Source organism: Neophocaena asiaeorientalis, unplaced genomic scaffold, assembly GCF_003031525.2.
Source record: "Neophocaena asiaeorientalis asiaeorientalis breed wild unplaced genomic scaffold, Neophocaena_asiaeorientalis_V1.1 scaffold190, whole genome shotgun sequence".
NCBI lineage: Eukaryota > Metazoa > Chordata > Mammalia > Artiodactyla > Phocoenidae > Neophocaena > Neophocaena asiaeorientalis.
In genome coordinates this window covers 5,820,532-5,848,114 of record NW_020175017.1, presented here as the reverse complement: position 1 = coordinate 5,848,114, position 27,583 = coordinate 5,820,532, and the positions used below count along the sequence as shown (strand labels likewise).

The 27,583-nt window shown below is 35.6% G+C and overlaps 1 protein-coding gene across 1 annotated transcript in view; it reads left to right on the top strand.

The window, feature by feature from the left end:
• MIPOL1 (mirror-image polydactyly 1) overlaps window positions 1-27,583 on the top strand; it is a 306,365-nt gene that overhangs the window by 267,979 nt on the left and 10,803 nt on the right. The window lies entirely within an intron of this gene.

Here is a 27,583-nt window from a genome sequence, read left to right as displayed (position 1 = left end):
CAAAAGGAAGGGGCCCCCAAACCCAAAAAAAAAAAAAAAAAAAAAAAAAGTAAGAACAACTTACTGAGTTACCCTAGTGTGTATGATTTATACTGAATGGTGTTTCATGTTCAGAAATGTTAGTCATATAATGGAGCTGAACAACTGTGGTTCTTCCCATCCTATGGAAATTGACCAGGTTTTTAATTATATACTGTCCAGAAAATCTACCACTGTCTGAATTTCTGTATCTTACTTTACAGTCATTACCTGCACCAGTTTTGTCAATTGTTGCTTTGTCTTTATTTCAATCATCTGAGTATCTGGGTTATTGTATCTATCTAGAGTAGGATCATGATTATTCTAGACCCTAAGTGTTGATTTCAATTTGAGAATATATGGTATTTATGAATCAAAGATAAATCAGATAGAGAAAATTACTGTGATGATTCCAGCTTAATAAGTTGAATATTACTTTTACTTTGTAGGCCCTGGCTTAGTCTAAAGTTTGGAGGTTCCTTGATATATTATCTCTACTAGTCTCCCAAAGGATGTTGCCAGTCTTTTGAATTAAACTTGAATAAGGTTGATTTGTATTCCCTGTTAATCAAAATTTGAAATGTTGACATTAGAAAATTTCATTCAGTGCTAATTATATATGACTTTTATGAAAGTTAGGAAGAAAAGAATCCTACGTTTTAAAGTTTAGTATCAGCCTAAAGCCCTATGAAAACAATAGTGAGTAGCTTAATAAGCCATCTTAATAAGATACCTTAATAAAACTAACCAGTTATTCTAGCTTGCTGCATTTCACTTGGCAGTATAAAATTCAGTGACTTACTTCCTCCATCATTAATTGAAACTTTTCTGGGTTTAAAATGATCAAAAACCTCAGCAATGTTATAGCAACGTTTCCTAACCTTTCTTGACTCTTAATTCCCTTTAATAGTAATACATATTCTCTAGGCAGAGTTTTAAGTATCCTTCTTGCATTGGTGTAAGATAAGTTAATTTGCATTGATTGTTTTATAAGTTTTATTTTAAGTACAGTCTTTAGTATTCATATGTAACATCATATGATGTTTGAAATACATATAAGGAAGTATTAATAGATTAAAATTTAGTAATGTATTATGGCATTAAATAACTGCTTGTGAGATGATATTTGGAATTCTTAACATTTTACTTTTAAAATGAAATAATGGTGGTTTTTTAGCCTGCATTTGCTAGAATATTTCCGTGAATAGCACATTATGAGTGTTTTTGGTGCTTACTCCAATGTATGTAAAACTAAATTTAATATTATTACTACTCCAGTGTTTTCTCTCTCTAACTTTGTTTTTTAAGTAACAGCTACTAAACAAGTAATATGAGTAGTCTGATAAAATGAACACAACATAGAGATCTGGTGAAGAGAATCTTGAGGTGAATTTACGGATTTATTTTGATGCTCCTCATTTGTAATTGAAATTCAGTCTACTTTCTGCTTCCTCTGAGTATTTCAGTGGTCCATTAGAGGTAGAAATTAAACAATTTACAGCTAAAAAGAAAAAAAAGATGCTCAAAACAACGTGTTGACCAGCTATGTTCAGCTATATGATAAATCAGCTGAGGGACTGAGTCATGAACATGCTATGCTAATCTTTGCTGAACCTTCATTTTGCTCATTCATGTGCACTCAGAAGACCTCAAAGTAGTCCATTTTAAAAGGCTATATAAATTAATTTAATTAAAGGCAAAAATGTTTAATAATAATTTTTGCTTTGGCTTCAAAAATAGAACTCAGAACACTACTCATTAGCAACATTATCACCTTCAGCTACATGATCTGTGAATTTTTAAAGTGCAGAATTTTTTTAAATGATCCTTTAGAGAATTTCATTACAAGTTTTACACACGCACTTTACTCTTTCATCAATTTAAACACATTTTTATATTGTTTAAAAAATTTTATTTCCTCAAAAGCATATTTTAAAATACTTTCATCATTTATTAAACAGCCCCCCCAACAAGTACATATTCAAGTTGATAAATTATCTGAATTAGTTAAATTAGGATGTAAGTTATTGAAAGGAATCATTTGCTGGAAAACGTATGTATTACAGCATATTAGATAAATGTTAATGGTTTTTAGAAACAACCTAAGTGTCCATCGACAGATGAATGGATAAAGAAGATGTGGCACGTATACACAATGGAATATTACTCAGCCATAAAAGGAAACGAAATTGAGTTATTTGTAATGAGGTGGATGGACCTAGAGTCTGTCATACAGACTGAAGTAAGTCAGAAAGAGAAAAACAAATACCATATGCTAACACATATATATGGAATCTAAAAAAAAAAAAATGTTTCTCATGAACCTAGGGGCAGGACAGGAATAAAGACGCAGACGTAGAGAATGGACATGAAGACACAGGGAGGGGGAAGGGTAAACTGGGACGAAGTGAGAGAGTAGCATTGGCATATACACACAACCGAATGTAAAATAGATAGCTAGTGGGAAGCAGCTGCATCGCACGGGGACATCAGCTGGGTACTTTGTGACCACCTAGAGGGGTAGGATAAGGAGGGTGGGAGGGAGACGCAAGACGGAGGGTATATGGGTATATACATATGCATATAGCTGATTCACTTCGTTATACAGCAGAAACTAACTAACACAATATTGTAAAGCAATTATACTCCAATAAAGATGTTAAATAAATAAATAAATAAATGTTAATGGTTTCTTTACATATCTTCAAATAAAAAAACATGTTTTAAAAATGGAAATTTAAGAGCTTCCCTGGTGGCGCAGTGGTTGAGAGTCCGCCTGCCGATGCAGGGGACACGGGTTCGTGCCCCGGTCCGGGAAGATCCCACATGCCGCGGAGCGGCTGGGCCCGTGAGCCATGGCCACTGAGCCTGCACATCAGGAGCCTGTGCTCCGCAACGGGAGAGGCCACAACAGTGAGAGGTCCGCGTACTGGAAAAAAAAAAAAAGAAATTTAATAGTTTATTATAGAATAATTGACTATAGGCTTTAAGATGCTTAATAAATATTCTTTTCATTATGAGCAAAGTGTACAACTCTAAGACCTGATTTTCTTTGTTAGGGGTCTTAGTAAATATTAGTCTTTACTAGTCCACTTTTATGTATTTATCATTTATCATTTATGAGCAAAAACACTCTGATTTTGCTCTAAAGTATTCTGCAACTTGCTATTATATGATACTGGCCCCAGAGCTAACTTTTTCGGTCTACTGAGTATGCTTAGTATATTCTATAACTAATAAATCAATAAAATCCTGTAATGTACAAACTCCTATCTCTATGAAGCAATAATAAGCAAACTATAAGTGAATTCATGAGTCCAAAAAAGGTATGTTTTGATTATATTGACTCTGAGAACATTTGACTTTAACAGTATACATCATTTATTGTGTGGTATAAATTGGTTGTAGTACTGTTCATAACTTTTGAATAGTAGATCCAATGAATACTAAAACAATAAAAATGTTTATATCATGGGAATACATTTTAAGTAATTATTCTGAAGAGCTACATGTTAGTGGTATCTTTGAGCAAATTAATAAATCATATTTCTTTCTTAGGGAGTGAAACTGGAACCTGCTAAAAAAATTTTTATCTTTAGTTATTGAATTTTATATTGGTTTCATACATTTTCTATATCATACTATAATAGCAGCAAAATGCATTTAAAACTTTCAAATACATTTAAGTAACAATTTAACACAATAAACTCTACATTGATTAAGTAAATGTGTTTAGAAGATAATAAAGTGAATGCATCAAAGAAGTTCCTTTACAATCATGTTTTGCTCATTTTAAAATAATTCCTGCTTAATGTAATGTTTCATTACTTGTTAAAATTTTGCCAAGTCTTAAATAGCTAACCTATCTGGTCCCCTAATTCTTTAATGAAACTGTACTTTCATGATAAAACATAGCTTTGATACTCTTTTCCTGATAGATTTTGTCACTTTTGCAAATAGCTGTTTTGACAACTGGAAAGTGGCTGTTTGTATTTATAATTGGTTGTTGTAGATGTCCTAATTAGTTATTGTAAAGTGAAAAAGTAAGTATAAATCATTACAGTTGGGTTGATTGAGGAAGTAAATAGCCATGCCAATATAAATATTAGAATTTTTTCAGATCTCAATAATGAACGTATTTCATTCTAAATAAAACAGATGAAAGAGAAAGTTTCTTAATGGATGAAAGTCCATAATTTAAATATTTTACCAATTATAATAAGCAGGATCTTGAACAATTGTATTCATGACTTTATCCAACAAATATTTTTAAAACATGTACAGTGTCAGGCATAGGTGAACAAAATCAAACTCTACCTTGATTTTATGAAGCAAACCTTCATTCAGGAGAGATAAGTATTAAATATTCATACAAATAAGTATGTAACTACAATTTGTGCTTAACATGATGAGGGAAAATTCTCCACAAACTGTAAGAGAATATAACAGATCTAATTCAGATTTGTGTTAGAGGGATAAGGTTTTTACTAAGCTGTGGCCAGAAGTATAAATAGGAATTAGCCAGGGGAAAAACACCTTTCATGTGGAAACCACAGCAAAGAACTTGGCACATGGGAGAAACTGAAGGAAGATCTTTTAGGCCAGAGGGCAGCTTGGAACAAAAAAGGAGGGTGGAGTAGTATGCAGAGTCAGGTCTTGAAGAACATTGTAACCCTTGTCAAGGTTTTTGTCTGTTAGTTTCCTTTTTTTAGCTTAAGCAGTGGAAGTTATTGATAGATTTTAATGAGGGTACATGTTCTGATTTGCATTTTTAAAAAGATTAACCCTGAATGCTCTGTGGAGGATAGATTGGAATGAGATAAGAATAGAAGTAGAGAGACTCACTAGGAAGGAATAGCAGTCGTGAGAAATCATGATGACTTCGACCAGGGGAGTATCATTGGAGATAGAGAGGAGTGGGACTTGAGATATACATGGATGGCATCCAAGCAGTAAACTGCCTGGATAGGATGCGGGGTGTTAAGGGGAGCTCCCAAATTTTTGTCTTGAGCAACCTGGTAGATGGAAATACCATTTATTGAGACTGAGAAAACTGGAGGAAGAACAGATGTGAAATGGAAGAACATTTTTAACGAGTTTAATTTGAGTAGTATGCAAGACATCCAAATAGCTATCCTTCTTGGTGTCTTAGTTTCTCAAGGAAGGGGCTTACATTTATAACAAATAAACCTTCAGAATTGTTAACAGGTCCTTTAAGAAAATACTTGAGATTTATGTCACTTACATTTAAAGTGATCATTTATATTTAGAGCTTAAAATTCTAATGAAAAGAGGATATCCTGCAGTTCTCTTGCATGATAACCTTACCATTAGGCTATATGAGGAGGCCATATAACATACTGTGATATAATTGATGTCTACAATGCCAGGAGTAACCTATGAACACTATTTAGTTAGTATATTTTTCCATCCAATAGAACAGAACATTTTTATACAAAAGTTTTCATTGAACCATCTTGCCAAGAATCGGTTTAGGTTTTAAAACTATGTCATTCATACATATGTGTCAATATTTTGTGACAGAATTCATCCTTGCTATATATATTTCCTACTAATAATGAATTTGTATCATATTAAAAGATATAATGAATACATATCATACAAAAGATATAATGAATACATATCAACCAACTAAGTATATAATTTGAAACCATAATTTAGTTATATTTTGTTTCAGGACAAAAAATATACTTTTGAGGTTTATATTAGCCTAGTTATCTTCTGCTCTATAACAAATTACTCCAAAACTTCACAGCTTAGAACTCTTACTATTTCACAGTTTCTTTGGATAAGGGATCTCAGCTTAGCTGGGTGGGTCCTCTGGCTCCACGTGTCTCACAAGCCTGCAGTAATCTCAAGACCTGACTAGGAAGGATCTATTTTCTAGATGTCTCACATGGTTGTTGTCAGGATTCAGTTCTCACAGGCTGTTAGAGCAAAGCTTCTCAGTTCTTCTCACACTCAAGGCCTCAGGCCTTCTTTGGTTCTGTGCTATGTGGGTCTCTCCGTGTAGCATCTCACAACATGGCATGTGGCTTCGCTGGAATGCAAGCAAGGAGAGAGAGAGAGAAAGCTAGCAGAATGGAAGTCACAGCCTTTTGTTGCCTAATCACAGAAGTGACATTCCATCATTTATGCCATGTTCTGTTCATTAGAAACAAGTCCTTGGGTCCAGTCCACACCGATGGGGAGGGGATTACACAATGGTGTGAATACCAGAAGGCAGGCATCATTGAGAGCTATGTAAGAAGCTGCCTCCCACAAAGTTTTCAGAAGGTTAAGTTACTTTTATTGGGCCTTGGGTAGCTAAAATTGATGGTCTGTAAGACATTCAGTTAATCATTGCTTCAGGAGCAGTGATAGTTGTAAAATGCACAACTGCAATCTGACCTGAGGAAACCATCACAATCCTCTGAAAATCTACAAGATCCTATCTAGAAACCAAAGGTCATGGCAAGGTCAAAACTTCTACAGAAACCAACGCCTGAGCCAAAATTAAGTATTGGGTTAGCCAAAATATTCGTTCGATTTTTCCCGTAAGATGGCTTAGTTTTCTTCAATGTATTTCGAAACAGTTTTGTTAGATTGTATTGTGACAGCTGTCATATCAGCGTGCATTTAAAACAAAAATTATCAAAATTGGTGAATTTTGGTGTAGCCATTTTAATATTGAAGACTGAAGAAAAAAAGCAACATTTTCAGCATATTATGCTTTATTATTTCCAGAAGGGTAAAAACACAAATGAAATGCAATAAAAGATTTGTGCAGTATATGGAGAAGGTGTTGTGACTGACAGAATGTGTCAAAAGTGGTTTGCGAAGTTTTGTGCTGGAGATTTCTCGCTGGATGATGCTCCACAGTTAGGTAGACCAGTTGAAGTTGATAGCGATCAAATCGAGACATTGAGAACAATCAATATATCACGCAGGAGATACCCAACATACTCAAAATATCCAAATCAAGCATTGAAAATCATTTGCACTGGCTTGGTTATGTTAATCACTTTGATGTTTGGGTTCCATATAAGTTAAGCGAAAAAAAATTGATCATATTTCCGCATGCGATTCTCTATTTAAATGTAACAAAAATGTTCTGTCAGAAAGAGAAAAAAAATATCGTATATTAATGCATATATATGGAATCTAGAAAACTGATACTGATGAACCTATTTGCAGGGCAGGAAAAGAGACGCAGACGTAGAGAACGGACTTGTGGACACAGTGCGAGGGGGGGGACGGGGAGGGTGGGACGAATTGAGAGAGTAGCATTGACATATGTACACTATCATCTGTAAAATAGCTAGCTAGTGGGAAGCTGCTATATAGCATAGGGAGCTCAGCTCGGTGCTCTATGATGACCTAGAGGGGTGGGATGGGGGGAGGCTCAAGAGGGAGGGGATATATGTATACATAGAGCTGATTCACTTTGTTCTACAGCAGAAACTAACACATTGTAAAGCAATTATACTCCAATAAAAAATTTTTTAAATAGAAAAAATAAAAAAAATTGTGACGGGTGATGAAAAGTGGATACTGTACAATAATGTGGAACGGAAGAGATCGTGGGGCAAGCGAAATGAACCACCACCAACCACACCAAAAGCCGGTGTTCATCCAAAGAAGGTGATGTGTCTGTGGTGGGATTGGAAGGGAGTCCTCTATTATGAGCTGCTTCCAGAAAACCAAACGGTTAATTCCAGCAAGTACTGCTCCCAATTAGACCAACTGAAAGCAGCCCTCGACGAAAAGCGTCTGGAAGTAGTCAACAGAAAACGCATAATCTTCCGTCACATTACCCCAAGACTGTATGTTTTTTTGATGACCAGGCAAAAACTGTTACAGCTTGGCTGGGAAGTTCTGATTCATCCGCCGTATTCACCGGACATTACACCTTCGGATTTCCATTAATTTCTGTCTTTACAAAATTCTCTTAATGGAAAAAATTTCAATTCCCTGGAAGACTGTGAAATGCACCTGGAACAGTTCTTTTCTCAAAAAGATTAAAAGTTTTGGGAAGATGGAATTATGAAGTTGCCTGAAAAATGACAGAAGGTAGTGGAAGAAAAGGGTGAATATTCTTGGTGAACATGAAAAATGTGTCTTTTATTTTTACTTCAAAACCGAAGGAACTTTTTGGCCAATCCAATACCAGGAATCATGCATATTCAGAAACTAATAGATCACGAACAGGGTACCTAGCAGAATCTGTCTCTGGTGCTGTCAGTTCCTACTTATAAATTTCAATTTTAAAATTCAAAGTGCCACTAGCTAGTGTAAGAAACAAGTAGGAAGGGGTTAGAATTTTGCCTCTTTCAAATAAAAATGAATGCAGAGAATCTGAGTCAAGATTTAGGCCAGTCCTACTAGTAAAAATGAGAAAAATAAAATAACAGGGGTGGGGAAGTGCTCATCTGTGGTGAATGTAGGAAACCAGTCAGTATTATTTGAATATATGCTGAAGTGTAGCAGGGTTATTGGTATTTCAGATCTGTTCATTGTTGATATTGATGCTGTTAGTGATTATACGCAGTTTTTAAAAAATCAGTAGCAATGGATATTCAGCAAAAATCTGTTACCAAATATAAGTATTTAAACACTGAAGCTTATTTTAAAAGGACAAATAATTATAATCATTAACATGAAAGATTACCAAAAAATAAGTTGAAATAATAATAAACATGATTATTGTTACAATAGCAATGTCAGTGAATGGACAGCTATTAAAATATTTTTGTAAAATAAGATGAAAAAGAGCTTTAAATAATGATAAGATAAAAGTTGAATGAGAGTAGTGCCTGCCCATATCCAAATACCTTGAACTATGTGAAGGTACTTAGAAAATTCTTTGAAACTTATTTCTTCTGCTCTTCAATTCAATTATTATCTTAACCAAGTATGTATTATTCACCAAGCATTGAAGTAGACACGGGGGATCACTGGTAGATAAAATTAAAGACAGCAGCATTTGCCATCACTGAGCTTACAGTCTAGCAAGGATACTGACAAGTAAACAGCAATTATAAAGAGGAAGTGTGTGTTACTATGGGAACACTTAAAGAGGATACCTGTATCAGACTTGGATCAGTCAGGGGAGGTTTCATAGTTGTGAAAAGCATATATGTTTCATTAATTCTGTGGGTTATGTTGCTAGTAGTCTTGGTTACCTGTTACAGCATGCCATAGAAAAAAGGTCTAAGATTCAAGCCCTCCCAAATTTTGATTCTTAAAATATTGCATATGCTATAGCATATGTACAATATTCACCTACTAAAGAAATAACAACACAGAATCTAATCAGATCTGCATCCTTCATTTAAAGCCCTAAGGACTATAAGTGTTTCAGAATTTAGAATTTTTCAAATTTTGTAAAGGTAATATGATGTATATTCTCTTTATTAGTTAACATCTTCATTTGTTGTGGAGAAGCACAGTGACGTATATGAATTACCACCCTAGATCAGGTTTTGCTGTTACATGAGTTTGCAACAAACTTATAAAAATACTTTTGCTTTTTCAGAGCTTTTTCAGTTTTGAAATTGTACATTAAAGGATTATGAATAGAGCCTCCTTTTCCATAAAAAGGTAACTGGAACCTGATAAATTAACAAAAGGATATCCAATGAAGACTTTGCATTATTTTTGTGCCTATAATATCAATCATTGAAATTTAAAGGAAAGATCTCACTCATTCCTCTATGATGGTATATTGACTATCTCTCAATGATTAGGAGAATCAGTGGGAAAAAGTAGAGAATATTCCTAATGGCTTCTTTACCACTAGTATTTCTAAGAGATTATGGAATAGCAAAAGTTGTTTAAGTTTTAGGGATATAAGAACCACAAAAGTGTGATAAATATTTTTAAATAGAAATTTTAATAACTTTATTAAATATTAGCTTCTCCAGGCTAATATTTATGTCAGGTCTCTGGTCCAGGTAGTTGTATATATTCTGCTTTATAGTATTAGATAATGTAGTAACTTAATGGACTAGGCTGAATTTATTGAGAGGGATTTGTCACAGTGGAAACTGTTTTTATTTCAACATTTTCCCAAAACTTTATTCCATTGTTGTTAATTTTTTTTTCTGGAATCTTACAAGTCAATTAAGTTTTATGTTTACTGAGATGCATAACCACCTATTAGTTGTGTTAAGTAAAAAGTCAAGTGCCACACCTAAAGGATTTTTTTTGAAAGAGGGATCTGTGGTTTTCTCTGGAAAAGATGTCCTTTTATTACAGGCTCCAGCTAGCTTTTGAGGGATGGGCCACTAAAAGAGAGGAGAAACTAGAAACAATTCAGATTACTTTAGAGCATCAAGTTCTCATTAGAGCCCATATTTAAGTTGTTTTGACCTTCTCCCTAAAAACCTCTCCTCACAGTTCTGTGAATATGATCCCTGTTTTAAGCAAAGCATTTTGCCTACCCATGAATAAGAATGTATACTGATGTGTCCAAGAAAGATAAAGGCGAATGTGTGTATCTTAATAGTGCTAAAAAAATTAACTTTGAAATTTCAGTCTCTAAAATATTATCAGCTTCCTTACAGATTTTCAAAAATATAAGCATTAATTGCTAATTCCCAGCCAATACAAAACATTGTGAAATAATACTTTGAATCTTAAAACATATTACTGTATACGTATATCTTTTGTAGACTAGAGTGCAAGTTCTGTGAGAAAAGAATTTGGGTTTGTTTATTTGGGTTTTTTAAATTTGCTCTTACAAACTATGCTACAAGTGAACAGCCTTCCTTAAGCATATTTTTGTGTAGTCCTTTCACTAGATCTATAGGATAAATTTCTAGAAATGAAAAATTTAAGGTTAAAAAAAGTATGTGTCTTTAATTTTCAGTATTGCCAAATTGTTCTGTTAAAAAGTTGTATCAAAAAAAAAAAAGTTGTATCAACCAACAATAATCTGCGAGAATGCTTATTCCCTAAGCTTCACCACTATTAAGTATTATCAAAGTTTTTAACCTTCCAATCTGAAAGATGAAAAATTATATCTCATTTTAATATGTATTCCCTTAATTATGAATAAAGTTAAGCAATTTTTAATATTTATTGCAGTATATTTTTCTTTTTATGTGAACTGCCTGTTCATGACCTTTTCCCATTTTTGTATTGGACTGTTAATCAATTTTTGATGATTTGAAAGAACTCTTTGGATAGTAAATAAATTAGCTTTTTATTATATGTACAGTGAACTTTTTTTGTTTAAAACTTTTTTTTTTTCAACAGACTTTTTCTGTTACAGTGTCAGGTTTATTTGTTAAGTTGCTTAGTTGAGGGTTTTTTTTTATTGTTACTCATGATTATCTGTCTAGAAAAAGCATTAAAACTATTTATAAACTTGATTTTTGTGTACCTTTTTTCTTTTAAAGAAAGGGTTGTTTTTATCAGTAGTCCAGTAGGTAATAGTTTTTTTACCTTAATACTAATGCAGGTTGGTTTATCTTAGCAAATAAGCTATTTAGTCATAGTTCTTCAGCTATAAATCTCCTCTTCCAAAGCAAATATCCTGAAAGGATAAAACAAACAGGATCAAAACACAATGAGAGGTTTGAGCTCTTAGTAGCTGGATTGGCCTCATTTGGGTGTGGGAGATTAAAGGAAAGTACCTGAGGTAGCCTTCACTATATAAGAAGTCTCTTTCAGTTCAAATAATGTTTTTAAATATTGTAAAAACTTAACTGGAAAATCGTACGGCCTTGATTTATGATGTTAAAAAACCAGTGAAATAAATAGTCCTTCCATCTTTGTGTACATTATGACCCCTTCATTTATTTTTCTGGGAAATTTCTAGCTAGCAAGAAGTAAAATTTTTAAACCTGCAAAATATACACAGTGAATAAAAATACTTTATAGCCACGGGTAACTTTTAAGCCTCATGCTCTCTGTCAGCCTTATTGAATCCCCAAACCTGTGGAGAGTTCAACAAAAAATAAGTGAGAATGAGAATAGAAAGAGGTTGCATTTTTTTTCTTTTAAATGACCTCTTGTTCACTTTAGTAGTTAAGTACATGTGTTCATCTTTATCAAGAGAAATATTAAATAATATTGTTTTGATAGGCAAAACATTTTTAAAATGCTTTTTAACCACTATATATATATGCAAATTACTAAAGCAATATACACTAACTTTAGAAAATTTTTAAAATATTGCTAAGCAACTTGACATTTAAAAAAATGTTTTCATATAGTACATACAGTTTTATAACGTGATTCACTTGATATGTTATGAATAACTTTCTATATCATTATACATAATGTTTTACTAAATAAATGGCTTTAAATCTATTGTATGATACCATAATTTATTTAACTAATTCATTTATTGTTACTAGTTGTTTTAAAGTACTGTTGCAATGAACATTCTTGCATCTAAATATATGCGCATATCTGCAGTTACTGCAGGAGACACAAATTCCTAGAAGTGGAATCGTTGAGTTAAAAAGTATTTAGAATTGTTAGAAAAGGTTTCTGTTAATTAGGAGTACAGTTAGGCCATTTGTAGAGATGCCATTGATGAACAGCAGATTTAAATCTCTTCAGCCATATGGAAAGGAGAAATATGGTGCTGGGTTTTTTTTTTTTTTTTTTTTGTGGTATGCGGGCCTCTCACTGTTGTGCCTCTTCCCGGACTGGGGCATGAACCCGTGTCCCCTGCATCGGCAGGCAGACTCTCAACCACTGCGCCACCAGGGAAGCCCGGTGCTGGGTTTTTTAATAGTAGATAGATAATACTTCATCTTGCCCTGTAATTATAGCACGCATTATCATAAATACTTTCTATTAAAATAATGACCTAAATTGTTAAAAAGTTATATCACTATATAAGGATATATAGTGATAGCTAGAATTTTAGATGTACTCCTTATGGTACAAGGACTGAGACTCTTTTTATTCAAAATGTCTATGCTTTGTTAGTATGGCTTTTTTGCAGCCTTCAAAGACGCTGGCATGTAATAGAGCAGAATGATGTGAAGCTGAAAAAGGCAGAGTGTGATTCCCATCAAAGAGCCATCGTACAGTAGTTCAGATTGAGAGAGAAAGTTTAGACAGGAGTTAATAGCTTGCTTTGACGACTGTAAGTTATCCTTTGTTCTCAGTAAGCATGTCAAAATAGTGGACCAGCACTTTTGACAGGTTCATATGAATGATTTAAGTTGCTGAGTGTATGTACATAGCATTAGAAGCACGCTGCCTGTGGAAACTTTTTGGCAAAAAGATAACGATTATGAGTATGATTAATTCTTGCAACTTGTTCCTTTACAGCTGGCAATACCTTTTCTCCTAGCCATTTCATTGTAGGCATTAATGCAAAAAGTTTCTTGTGTTTCTTGTTAGTCTGACTACTATATGGAATTTAAAATATTTTATCTCTTGGAAAGATATGGGATTTTAGTGAGAAATATGGACCAGTAATGGGGAGGAATCAATGAATTTGGATTTTATTTTCATCTATGTTACTGTTATTACAAGGTACAGAGAAAGACACCTCACCAAAAAATTGTTTTACGTATGTAGCACTCAAATTGGTGGAATAAGTGAAAAGTATGCTATACAGCTCTTGCTCACAAGACATTTAGATAATTGGTATTTAGTTGTTTCCAAATACTGCTGCAGTGAACATACTTGTAGCTAAATGTTTAGAGAGGGCACAGATTCCTAGAAGTGGGATTGTTAGAGTGTCTGCCATCTTGCATCTGTATGTAGTGCTGGTAACATATTTATATATGTATTGCCCTTTTTAATTATTTAACAGAATGGTACTGAATAGTTTGTTAATTGTTCAGTGCAGGTAATACAGAGAAAAGGAAGGCCTCAAGGAAACTGACCTTGGCCCTGTAGTGTGGGTGGGATACAAATTAGCACAGAGGAAAGAAGAAAGGATAAGAGAGGAGAGAAAGAGCATAAATGAAGCAGAGGTACAGGTGTGAGTATAATATATGAGAGGAGACTGTACAGAGGTCAGCCTGGCAGGAGCAGAGGTTCCTGTGGGATGACATCAGGTAGGCGAGGCTAGGCTGAATTACTGAGAGCCTTCAAAAGTATGCAGAGGCATTTAGATTTCATGTGATAGGAAATAAGAAGCCACTGTAGAGTTTTGAAAGTAGCAAAGGTTACATGATGGAAATAGCATTTTAGGAACATCAGTCCCACTTAGTATTGTGGAAGATTAATTGAAGCAGGTTGGTGTTAGAGATAAGAATACCAGCTAAGAAGAAATCAGTAATATAGTCTAATAATATAGAGAACTGGTATGCTGGTATAGGCTGGTAGCAGTGAGAATGGGAGGAAGGAATTCATAGCAGAAACACTATAGAGAAAAACAATATAATTTGGTGACTAAAGAGATGTGAAGGGTAAAGAAGTAGTCGGTATTTTAAGATTTTCTGCCTAAGAGATAGGAGCAACACAGTGCCATTAATAGAATGTCTTTAGTTCAGTGCTAAGAACTAATTTCATTTTCTTTTTGTGTAACTCTAACTTATAAACTTATGAGAAAAAATATTAAGTTGAGTTTGAGAACAGTACTCTCAGATGGCAGATATAAAACTCATCAAAATTGGCTTCCAGAAACTGAAGAGCAAAAGAAGGGAAGGGCTTCTAAGGATTCTTCTCTGGAAATAATAGAAATACCCATGAGAATGTCTTTAGAATGATAGCAGTTTAGATTATATAACCCTTTTTTCCACATAATTAAACTCTTTCTGTGGAGTTCAGTGCTAAAAGAATGTCCAAAGTTATTCTAGATGATAAAGATTGTTCTTAAGAGCTGTATCTGAAGCCATTCAAAGATAGGCCAAATGTCAAGGCTGTGGTTTGAGGTGTCATTCTTCAAAAGGCAATATGTAACTCCTCTAGTGGGCAAGCAGCAGATCAGTTCCTGAGGCGATAGCATTGGGAAGAATTGTCTGAACGAGGCTGGTGGGTGAATATTTAAAAGTCCAGATATATGCTGCTTTCTGCTGCATATATTTTTATAATTATTTTAATAATTATAAAATTAAACTTTTAAAAATTTTAAATTATAAAATTTTTATAATTATTTTGTTTAAAAAGACACATGATGATGACAGCCTACTAGCAAAGATTTATAGCAATTATTCATTAATACCACCTAGATTATTTACTCAAAAGAAGGAGTTCTACCAAATTTAGGTAACAAAACACATACCAGAAGATGTAAACACTACCGTATTACCCAAACCTAGTCTAAGGAAAAATAACAAATCATAATTTTCATGTATGATGCCTTATAGAATATGAGAAAAACCTTTAGGATTTTATCAATTTTATCAGAAGGCAGGTTTGAGGCTCAGCTCTTCACATCCAGATGGAAATAGCTCTACCAATTAAGATAAGAGAATAGGTTTTATTGGCCTTACAAATTTCCCTCTAATACTCTGTAAATCATAATCATTATAAATATATGAGGCCTTACGTATTATTACTTGTGGCAAATTTAAGGTAGTTTCTAGAATATAAAAACCTATATGTATTATTAACACTACAAATACTGTAAGTCTAAAGGAAATCATGTAAAAAATCCATCTCAGTGAATAAGTTACTCACTGTAAGTAAATTTGAACATAAGTACAATTCACATTTCAGATCTTTGTAGCTCAGTCCCTGTTGCAATTTACTACTGTCCTGTCAGCTCAAAAAAGTTAATGTCCCTACGTCACTCACTTACCACCAGTGAATAATCTAGATACCGAGAATAAAGCCCATTTCATCCTTAATACTAACACTTAAAGAAAGATACATGTGACTTAATTTCAAGTCTTCTGTGGTGCTTGAAAAGTATTAACTGTGAAGTGAATTGATATTAAAGAATGGAAATTACATTTACAAGGGCATATAAAATAAGAAATCAGGAGGAAATGAAACAGTCAGAAATGCTCTCTTTGAAGGCATCCAGAATTCTGTATCAATAAATTACCCAAAGAATGTGTGTATGTTTGGAATAGATGCTCTTTTGAGATAGATGAAAATATAAACCTCTTTCATTCTTTTACATATATAGTATAGATCTTTATAAACATTTTCCTTTAATATGTTCTGATGGCAATTCTAATTAAATAATGTATGTTTTATGACCAGTATGCATCATAAACTTTTCAGAGAAATCTTCCTTTTCATAGTTATATTACTTAGCTAAATTTTGATATTTTAGAATGATTAATTTCTCTTGTTCGTATTAAAAATATGACTATATATAAAGTATCTAAGATCAATAACATACAATTTTAAACTGACAGAAAGAAGCAGTGACTGCCTAGCCATCTAATGATATCATGAATGAGATTAAACTTCAAACTTTTGTTTACTCTATCCTTATCTTGAAACCATGGATCAGTTTCTTCATCGGAAAAAGGAACTTTTAGGAGAATGTTACTGAACAGTTCTTGAAACAATATTTAAGAAGAAAATGACTTATCACCCTTAATTGTTAACAAAATACACTCTAAAAATAGTGAAACTGTGATATTTTAAATAGAAGAGTGATATAATCAATAGTCTTTCAGTCTAAAAGAAATAAAGGTCTTCTATGTGCCTTAAGATATAATTTATGCAAATTGTAGTTCATACGACTATCCTAGGAGCTGCAGAGCAGGGGCAAAACACAGAAACCAGAATAAGAAAAAGAGAACTTGGGACTTCCCTGGTGGTCCAGTGGCTAAGACTCCACACTCCCAATGCCGGGGGCCCAGGTTCGATCCCTAGTGAGGGAACTAGACCCCACAAGCCACAACTAAAGATGCGCATGCCACAACTAGATCCCGCATGCCCCAACAAGGATCCTGTGAGCTACAACTAAGACCCCGTGCAGCCAAATAAATATTTTTTTAAAAAAAAGGAAAACGGAACTTTCCCAAATCTGTGTCCTTTTTAAAAAATACCACTAACATACCACTGTTTCAATTCTTAGAAATCAAGAGTTTTTAATGGAATAGTTTAAAATGGTTTACCTTATTTTCAATTTGTTTTTCCTACATTGCCATGTGCCTGCTTGTTTTTGACTCTGAGCTTCTCACATAGAAGATGCATAAGATGCATAGAAGGTGCATCCATGGCAATCTTATTCCTTTGTATGCTTCATTTTTTTCTCCTGATAAGATACAAAATCAACAAGAAGGGCTGAAGATGCTGGTTTTCAGAATTAGTAATTTATTGTTATCACATTGACAAAATTCCTCCTGATACAAAAAGGATAACCTTAACTTAGTTCTCACTAAGAATGAAATTTCATTTAACATCTTTCCCACCAAGCCCCCAAACTCCCTGCATTTAAAGTGGGAGAAGTCTGTTCTTTTCAAATAATTGTTTTATCACTTAATGTGCCTTCTGCAGAAACCCTTGACATGTGCATGTGTGTGTAATATTTATTCACAAACAAATGAACAATATCCTATTGATTTTTGAGAGCCTATTCTGCTAGTTACAAGAATACAGTTATGAACAAAATATATATTGTCCCTGCCCTCATGGAGCTTCATGAGCTTGTTACTGGTGTTGAGTTTTCTGGGGAATCTTACAAATGGCTTAAATACCCTCTGATAGACAAAGTTAAAGAGCCCAATAAAATTGTCACTTGATCTTAATTCATCCTATTATCTCAGTCACTTTATGATGTTAAGTTAGGGGCTTAAGCAAAATAACTCCATTATCTTCTGTAAGTACTTTCCTAATAGTATCACCCACTGCACTAGTACTGCCATAGACAACTGGAATCCAGTGGACTATCTGGACATCTAGTTTACTAACAAAGTCTTAATTAAGCCCTGGATAAAATTATACCAAAGTTATTAAATTAAAATCCAAAACTTGAAGTAGAATTACTTTAGAGATCCTATAAAGAAGGAAATACAGCTTTAATTCTTCTCCATGTTATAATTTTTAAGCAGGGTGAAATAAAAGTAAAGAATGCCAAGTTTCACATGTTTTGATTGTTCTATTTCTAACTTTTATGTTTACTAGTCATCTAAATTGATACTAATTGATACTATGATTGATTGGTGAGACTAATTTTTCAAGGTTACTTAGAAGATAGCAAATGTTAGTCTATGTTTAAAATATAGGTAACTTTTCATTGCCTTGTCTGCCTTAGATATTAGTGACATTGAATAAGGAATGTCATATATCTAATCTAAGCACAGTTGAATATACATATATTAAGTTTTTTCTATATTCTATTTAATCTCAAAGATAAATCCAAGTTTATTGCATAATTTCAAGGTGGGAAGCAATTTCTTAGTGTTAATATAAATCTAAAAGTGAAGCTAAACAAAGTATAGTAAATTAAATGACCCAAAATTGTGATGTGTGAGGACAACTTATTCCCACTTTCTCATTATCTTCCTGTGAATACACCCTCTTGTCCACAATATATAAAACCTTAGGACTATTTGCAAAGGTATAACCTGAGCTCACTATATCATAACTTGCTATAGCTGAAAATTCCTTTCATGGCACATCTTTACAGAGGATTTTGTATTTATAAAAAGACTTCATATAACATACATCTACAGTAGACACATTAAAAACATTTTAGAACACAACTGTTTAAAAGGTGCCAGTCACAAAATAAATACTCAAGAAATATTTCTGAATGAATGAATGATAGTACTTGATATAACAACATATCTGAATGATATGCTGTTATATGATTTCCTTGTATTTTTTATTCTAATAACAAAATATGTTTTATATAGCAAAAAGATTTGGGGGAAAGGATTGAATTAGGTTTGATTAAATTGAAAATTATGGTAGAAATCAACAAACTAATTAGTAAATGTTTAGTAACAATGCTTTAAAACTAAATATTGATTGCATGTACCAAATTTTTTGTTTTTCTTTCTTATTTCAAAATAAATGTAGATCCAGCAAAAAGCACCCAGTTGACAACAAATTGGGACAGTCTTACATATTGACAGAGATGATTGACAGAGATGACATCCTAGGTGTTGTTTAAGAGATAATGCAAATTCCAAAATGTACCTTTTTTTACACTTATCAATTGATACCTGAAATTCCTCCATCAGAGATTCACAGATTTGGGTTAAAGCTTTGTTTTATAGTAAAATGTAGGTATACTTGGTAGCCTTTTTTTTTTTCAGTTACATAACATTTAGGATCAATATAGCCACAATTTTTTTGTAGCTGTTCCTGTCAAATGGTAGAATCTATTCCCCCACCCTTTGAATCTGGGGTGGCCTGTGACTCCCTTTGACCAATAAAATAAACCAAGTGATGTTGTACAACTTCTGAACAAGGCCTCAAGAGTATTGCTTGTGTTCCCCTCTTGCTAACTCATGCTCACCATGTAAATAAGTCTGGGCTAGTCTACTTGGGAATGAAATCCATAAGAAGAGAGAGTCCTAGCCAGAAGTCAACACCAGCTGTCAGGCATATGAACACCCAGCTCCAGTTGCCTGCAGCTGCATGAGTGCTTCAAGGCAAGGCCAGCAGAACTGCGCAGCTGCATCAAGCCCAAATTAACATGATGAAATCAAATAGCTGTTGTTTTAAGCCATCAAGTTTTAGGTGGTTTATTACACAGCAATAAATAACTGATACAGAAATATTAATTGTATATGTCCAATATAGGAGAGACTTGGCTTGGCTTGGTAGGCAAAGCAGGCCAGTGGGTAGATTCATTTGCACCAAAGCTCAGTGTAAGCCAGTAGTGAAACATGGCAGCATCAAAATAGAAGTAAAAGTCCAGATCAAGAGAGATATCAGTCCCACTTTCCTTTCTAATGATTAGACTGGATTATTATTAGATCAGGCTTAATATTTTTTAAAACACTAGACATGCTGGAGAACCTGCACAAAGAATAATCAATATGGTGAGCAGTCTATTAACTTTAATGTGAAAAACCGTTGATAGCTGGAAGTATTAACCTTGAAAAAAATAACACAGTAAGGACATGACAATTCTCTTAACATTTTAACAACACCTCATACAGGGAATCAAATAAGGTAATGATTTAAAGGGTAGGTCTAGGCAGTAAGTAGAAGATCCAAGGAGGCCAATTTCCTATTAATATAAGAAAAATGTTGACGACGTTATTATTCAATTCACCATTCTAACCACTTTCTACCAATTATTGTTTCCACTTTCTTCACCATGACTTTTCAACCCACTCTCCCATCTACTTCTACATTCACCTTTTCACTTTCAAATTCTTTCTCTATTCTCTTTCAAATGTGAATAATCTTCTCCATTTTATTCTTTCTTCTATTGATATTCCCTTATTTCTTACCCATACTTTTGTGCACATATATGTTCATATTTATGTGGTCGTGTCTTTACATATTTATAAATATGTGTATATATGTACATTTTTTATGCATCTCTGTGTATCTTAGTCTGTATCTTTCAGTTACATAGTGTGCCTAAAACTGAAAAGGAACTTTTTATTTCATTGGTTACAGTTTATGCATGGAAGAGTGGGTACACTATATCGATTATTTATCCTCTTTCTTGCAGCTGTGTGCTTTCTCCTTCCCCATCTTTTCTTTCTTTCTTTTTTAAAGATTTTTTTTTTTTTTTTTGGCTGCGTCGGGTCTTAGTTGCGGCACGCGGGATCTTCGTTGAGGCATGCAGGATCTTTCATTGCGGCGTGCAGGCTCCTCTCTAGTTGTGGTGTGCAGGCTCCATGGTGCGTGGGCTCTGTAGTTGTGGTGCACAGGTTCCAGAGTGCATGGGCTCTGTAGTTTGCGGCACGCTGACTCTAATTGAGGCACACAGCTCAGTAGTTGTGGCATGTGGGCTTAGTTGCCCTGTCGCATGTGGGATCTTAGTTCCCTGACTGGGGATCGAACCCATGTCCCCTGCATTATAAGGCGGATTCTTTACCACTGGACCACAAGGGAAGTCCCCTTCCCCATCTTTTCTTCCTTCTCTATAATCCTCTGATCTCGACTCTTTCCATTTTGCCTCTGGAACCTTCTTTCCATTGTTACTACCTTGCGTCTTTCCACACCTTATGCACTGAATATTTCACACATACATTCTACCTGAAACTTGAATTTACCAAGGGCATTTCTTTCCTAGCAGCCCACTGAACCCTGGTCTTTTCCCCATACCCTATATACTAGGAAGGAGAGTTTTCTGGTTCCCCTTTGCTACTTTCATACCTTCTGCATCCACGTAAAAATCCTCCCTTCTTTGAGGTTTGTACCACCCAGCTTTATTATCACTCTCTCTCTCTCTCTCTCTCCTCTTCAGTGATACCTACTGATCTCCTGATCAGTCCCATTCCTTTAATGTGAGTTTCAGGCACCTGATTCAGTGTCTTCCTCTCTACCCCAACTTCTGTGTTCATGCTAAGAAACTTCAATGTCAATGGCCCATCAATCCCACTAACATTCCTTTTACATGTCCCAGATCACCTCCCTTTCTTGTCGCATTAAACCTTTACCATTCTCCTCCAGCCTTTTTCTTTACCCTGTGCTTTCAGCGGAGAACTCTGCCTCTTAACTCCTTGGGGAAAATTGAATCTAGCAATGGTGAGTTCTGTCAGTTAAATTCCTCCACACCTACAAAGTTATCCACAGCTGTATTCCTCCCACCTCTTTCCCTTTAATCTCCAAGGAAAAGTTGTCCAGTCATATTTTGCATGATATTGCTGCAAATTCTGCGTATGATTCCATCCTCTGAGACCCTGCTTAAAAAGGTATCATCTGGGCTTTCCTGGTGGCACGGTGGTTGGGGGTCCGCCTGCCGATCCGGGGGGGCGCAGGTTCGTGCTCCGGTCCAGGAGGATCCCACGTGCCGCGGAGCAGCTGGGCCCGTGAGCCATGGCCGCTGAGCCTGCGCGTCTGGAGTCTGTGCTCTGCAACGGGAGGGGCCGTGGCGGTGACGGGCCCGCATACCGCAAAAAAAAAAAAAAAAAAGGTATCATCTTCTTCCCTTTTACTTTAGCTTCTTCCTACAATCTTCTCTTCCATAGTCCATAAACATATTCACATGCCATCCATTTCTTGAAAAACTTCCTCAGCCATATATTCTCCTGTAACTATAATCCTCTTTACTTTCTATCCAAGCTTTTATACTTTCTAACCAAGCTGATACTTAGTCTTCACTTTTTCACATTCCATTCAGGCTTCATCCCACTTCTGTTGTGCCATTAAAGCTGCACGGAAAAGGTTGTCATTTCCTAATTGCCAAATCTTATGGTCATTTTTCACCTTGATCTTGTTTTAAGTATTTAACCCTGTTGATCACTCCTTTCTTGAAATTCTCTACTCTGGATTCTGTGACAGTACCTACTTTTTTTTTTTTTTTTTTTTTTTTTTGTGGTACACGGGCCTCTCACTGTTGTGGCCTCTCCCGTTGCGGAACACAGGCTCTGGACGCGCAGGCTCAGCGGCCATGGCTCACGGGCCCAGCCGCTCCGCGGCATGTGGGATCTTCCCAGACCGGGGCACGAACCCGTGTCCCCTGCATCGGGAGGCGGACTCCCAACCACTGTGCCACCATGGAAGCCCAACAGCACCTACTCTTGATTTACCTTTTGCTTCCCTATTTTCTCAGATTCTTTTGTCAGTCTCTTTATTTGTTTTCATCTTGGTTCTATCCTCTTCTCACCTCCCTTCTCCTTTCCTATGTCCCTCTCTAGGCATTTCCATCTACTCCCATGCCTTCAGTTACAACCTAGAGCAAGACCTAGTCATGACCAACCTCTCCAGCCTCATTTCCCATCATCCTCCACCCCCTACTTCATGATCCTGAGAAACCATACAACTGGTAGGACTTGACACACATCATGCTTTTCATACCTCAGTGCCTGTATATGTATTATTTCCTTTATCTGAAATGCCCATCCCGCACCGTCTGTGTTCCCACCCTTCTTGAGGTGACTGTTTCCTTCTTATCCTTCAAAACTTAACTCAGGTATCATCAGAAAGCCTTTACAGGCCCTTGTTCTTTTTCCCTGCCCAAGGTAGGTTCTGTATAGTACCCATGCTTATCCTTTTAGTACAGCATTTACCAGTAACTTATTGCAGTTACCATATAAAGATCTGCTTCCCCACCGTACTGCTCCTTATGACCAAGAATCATGTTCTAGTCTTTGAATAATCAATGCCTAGAACAGTACCTCATTTATAAGAATTACTGAACAAATCCTTATTGATTGAACTTAAATCTATATCATAAACTTTTTAAAGTATGCAATGTTGTGACCTTAAGTACATTCACATTTTTGTGCTCACTAGAAGCTATCTGGATTCCATACCTATAGGCCAACTTGCCTCCATCCCATCTCTACATTCTTGCCAGTGTGCTCCTTCTAAAAGGTAAATGATGTTACTAGATGAGTTAAAACCCTTTTATTGCTTCCCACTGTCTACATTAGTGGTTTCATCACAAAGTTTTCACAGGTCCAAGCTGCAGTAAGAGAAAAAAAATCAATGGACCAAGGTTTTCTAAATTTTTTCAACTTAAATGTTGGGTAGTTAATGAATGGCAACATTAATCAAAATAAGAAATACTGAAATATGCATGGAAGGTAAAATAAGCTTTGTTTTAGATATGCTCGTTATCATATCCTGTGGAATAACAAGAGATATCTTGAAGGCAGTTGGATATTTGAGTCTGAAACTCAGAGGAGAGTTTTAGGTTAATGGTCTGTGTTGGGGAGCCATAAGCATTTAAGTGGAATCAAGGGAACAAATAACAACTTTTGAGGAAAGTATGAAAAGTGTTATGAAAAGGTGATAAAACAACATCTAAGAGACCAGCAGAGGAAGAACAGCCATAATAGTAAAAGAAGAAACTACATTTAAATCTTTTTTGCATCCTGCTGCCATGATTAAAAGAGGGCAAGATCTTTGATACTAATGGCCAATGCAAAGGGCAGCATTTCTAGTGGCTTTTCTGTCTCCTCTACTGGAAGGATGATTTTTATCCATGTCTCTTGGATTTCCCTGGTTCTTTCTCCTAGAAAAACGAAATTCAGAAGCCAAATATGTTTGATCAGGCAATCTCGTTGCCTAAATAGTAGAAATGGAATGTTTTTTTCTGTGGAGGAAATTGTCCAGCCAACAAGAATTCTCCTCTCCATTGACAGATTAAAAAATTGCTCTCAAAAATGGAAGCTATAGAGAGATTTTTCAGTTGAGGATAAGGAATTTGTCCTGTTTTCACTTCTTTCTCTCACTTTGCAAAAAATATCTAGTCAGTAAGAGTAGTCCAACCCCATAAAAAAATCAAAAATAAACCTCAAAAGTCACAGTACTTTTGGAAGCAATGTAGCACATCAGAGAGATGAGGGTTGTGGTAATTACACCTTGCAATGTATTCCAACTCCAAAATTTAATAGCAGTATGGCTCTGATCAAATTACCTTCTATATGCTTTGGTTTGTCATCTGATGATGACATCTACTCCATGGAGTTGTAATGAAAATTAAATATGTGCATAAATTACTTCTTATAGTTCCTGGCACATAGTCAGTATTCATTATGTATTACTTGCCTTTTAAAATGTATCACAATATTCATTAAGATTGAAAAATGAAAGTAAACCAATTCAAAAAATTGGTAAATAACTTATGGTTCATCTACTTGATGGAAAACTATGTATTTCATTGTAGTACATACATCTTACATAGTCACAAAGAAAGTATAAAAGTGATGTTAACTGAAAGAACTAGGATTTCTCTCTGAAGTGTAGCTGCAGATGTATTTTTTAAGTTTACAAAAAATTTTATGTTATAGAAAATAATAGATTGTAACTATTATTTCCTACTTATGTACAATGTCATCAATTTACTTTCTTATAATGTGTTACTAAACTAGCAGATGAAATACACCAGTAAATACTTACCCAATTTGGGTTGGCTTCATGAACGCAGCCTGAAGGGGGCTACTATGCCACAGCTAGCCAAGAGGGAGTCCGGGAAAAAGTCTGGAACTGCCTAAGAGGCAAGAGACAATTGTTTCAGGGTGCGCAAGGAGAGTGGATTCAGAGCACTGCCTAAACAAGCTTGAGAGACAGGCAGGAGCCGCAGCTATCAGCACGAACCCCAGAGACGGGCATGAGACACTAAGGCAGCTGCTGCGGCCACCAAGAAGCCTGTGTGCAAGCACAGGTCTCTATCCACACCTCCCCTCCTGGGAGACTGCAGCCCACCACTGCCAGGGTCCCGTGATCCAGGGACAACTTCCCCGGAAGAACAAACGGTGCACCTGCGGCTCGTGCAATGTCACGCCGGCCTCTGCCGCCGCAGGCTTGCCCCACATTCTGTACCCCTCCCTCCCCCCGGCCTGAGTGAGCCAGAGCCCCCAAATCAGCTGTTCCTTTAACCCCGTCCTGTCTGAGCGAAGAACAGATGCCCTCAGGCGACCTACACGCAGAGACGGGGCCAAATCCAAAGCTGAACCCCAGGAGCTGTGTGAACAGAGAAGGGGAAATTTCTCCCAGCAGCCTCAGTAGCAGCGGATTAAATCTCCACAATCAACTTGATGTACCTTGCATCTCTGGAATACCTGAATAGACAACGAATCATCCCAAAATTGACGTGGTGGACTTTGTGTGATTTTCTCTATATAGTTTTTCTTTTACCATTTGTCCTAGGGTTCTGTCTGTACGTTTTCGGATTTTTTGTGAGGTTTTTTTGCTATACTTTTTTGGCACTTGTTATCATTGGTGGATTTGTTTCTTGGTTTAGTTGCTCTCTTCTTTCTTTCTTTTTTTTATTGCTTTTCCTTTTTTTTAATTAATAACAATTTTTTTATTTTAATAACTGTTTTATTTTACTTGTTTTTTTTCCTTCATTCTTTTTTTCTCCCCTTTCTTCTAAGCTGTGTGGCTGACAGGGTCTTGATGCTCAGGCTGGGTGTCAGGCCGGTGCCTCTGATATGGGAGAGCCAAGTTGAGGACATTGGTCGACCAGAGACCTCCCGGCTCCACATAATATCAAACAGAAAAACCTCTCCCAGAGATCTCCATCTCAACAATAAGACCCAGCTCCACTCAGCTACCAGCAAGCTACAGTGCTGGACACCCTAGACCAAACAACTAGCAAGACAGGAACACAACCCCACCCATTAGCAGAGAGGCTGCCTAAAATCATAATAAGCTCACAGACACCCCAAAACACACCACCAGACATGGTCCTGCCCACCAGAAAGACAAGATCCAGCCTCATCCACCAAAACACAGCCATGAGTCCCCTTCACCAGGAAGCCTACACAACCCACTGAACCAACCTTAGCCACAGGGGGCAGACACCAAAAACACAGGGAACTATGAACCTGCAGCCTGCGAAAAGGAGACCCCAAACACAGTAAGCTAAGCAAAATGAGAAGACAGAGAAACACACAGCAGATAAAGGAGCAAGGTAAAAACCCACCAGACCAAACAAATGAAGAGGAAATAGGCAATCTATCTGAAAAAGAATTCAGAGTAATGATAGTAAAGATGATCCAAAACCTTGGAAATAGAATGGAGAAAATACAAGAAATGTTTAACAAGGACCTAGAAGAACTAAAGAGCAAATAAACAATGATGAACAACACAATAAATGAAATTAAATATTCTCTAGAAGGAATCAATAGAAGAATAACTGAGGCAGAGGAACAGATAAGTGACCTGGAAGATAAAATATTGGATATAACTACCACAGAGCAGAATACAGAAAAAAAGAATGAAAAGAATTGAGGACAGTCTGAGAGACCTCTGAGACAACATTAAACGCACCAACATTTGAAATATAGGGGTCCCAAAGAAGAAGAGAAAACGAAAAGGACTGAGAAAATATTTGAAGAGATTATAGTTGAAAACTTCTCTAATATGGGAAAGGAAATAGTTAAGTCCAGGAAGTGCAGACAGTCCCATACAGGATAAATCCAAGCAGAAACATGCCAAGACACATGTTAATCAAGCTATCAAAAATTAAATGCAAAGAAAAAATATTAAAAGCAACAAGGGAAAATCAACAAATAACATATAAGGGAATCCCCATAAGGTTAACAGTTGATCTTTCAGAAGAAACTCTGCAAGCCAGAAGGGAGTGGAAGGACATATTTAAAGTGATGAAAGGGAAAAACGTACAACCAAGATTTTTCTACCCAGCAAGGCTCTCATTCACATTGGACAGAGAAATCAAAACCTTTACAGACAAGCAAAAGCTAAGAGAATTCAGCACCACCAAACCAGCTTTACAACAAATGCTAAAGGAACTTCTCTAGGCAGGAAACACAAGAGAAGGAAAAGACCAACAATAACAAACCGAAAACAATTAAGAAAATGGGCATAGGAACATACATATCGATAACTGCCTTAAATGTAAATGGATTAAATGCTCCAAACAAAAGACATAGGCTGGCTGAATGGATACAAAAACAAGACTCATATACATGCTGTCTACAAGAGACCCACTTCAGACCTAGGGACACATACAGACTGAAAGTGAGGGGAAGAAAAATGATATTCCATGCAAATGGAAATCAAAAGAAAGCTGGAGTAGCAATTCCCATATCAGACAAAATAGACTTTAAAATAAAGACTATTACAAGAG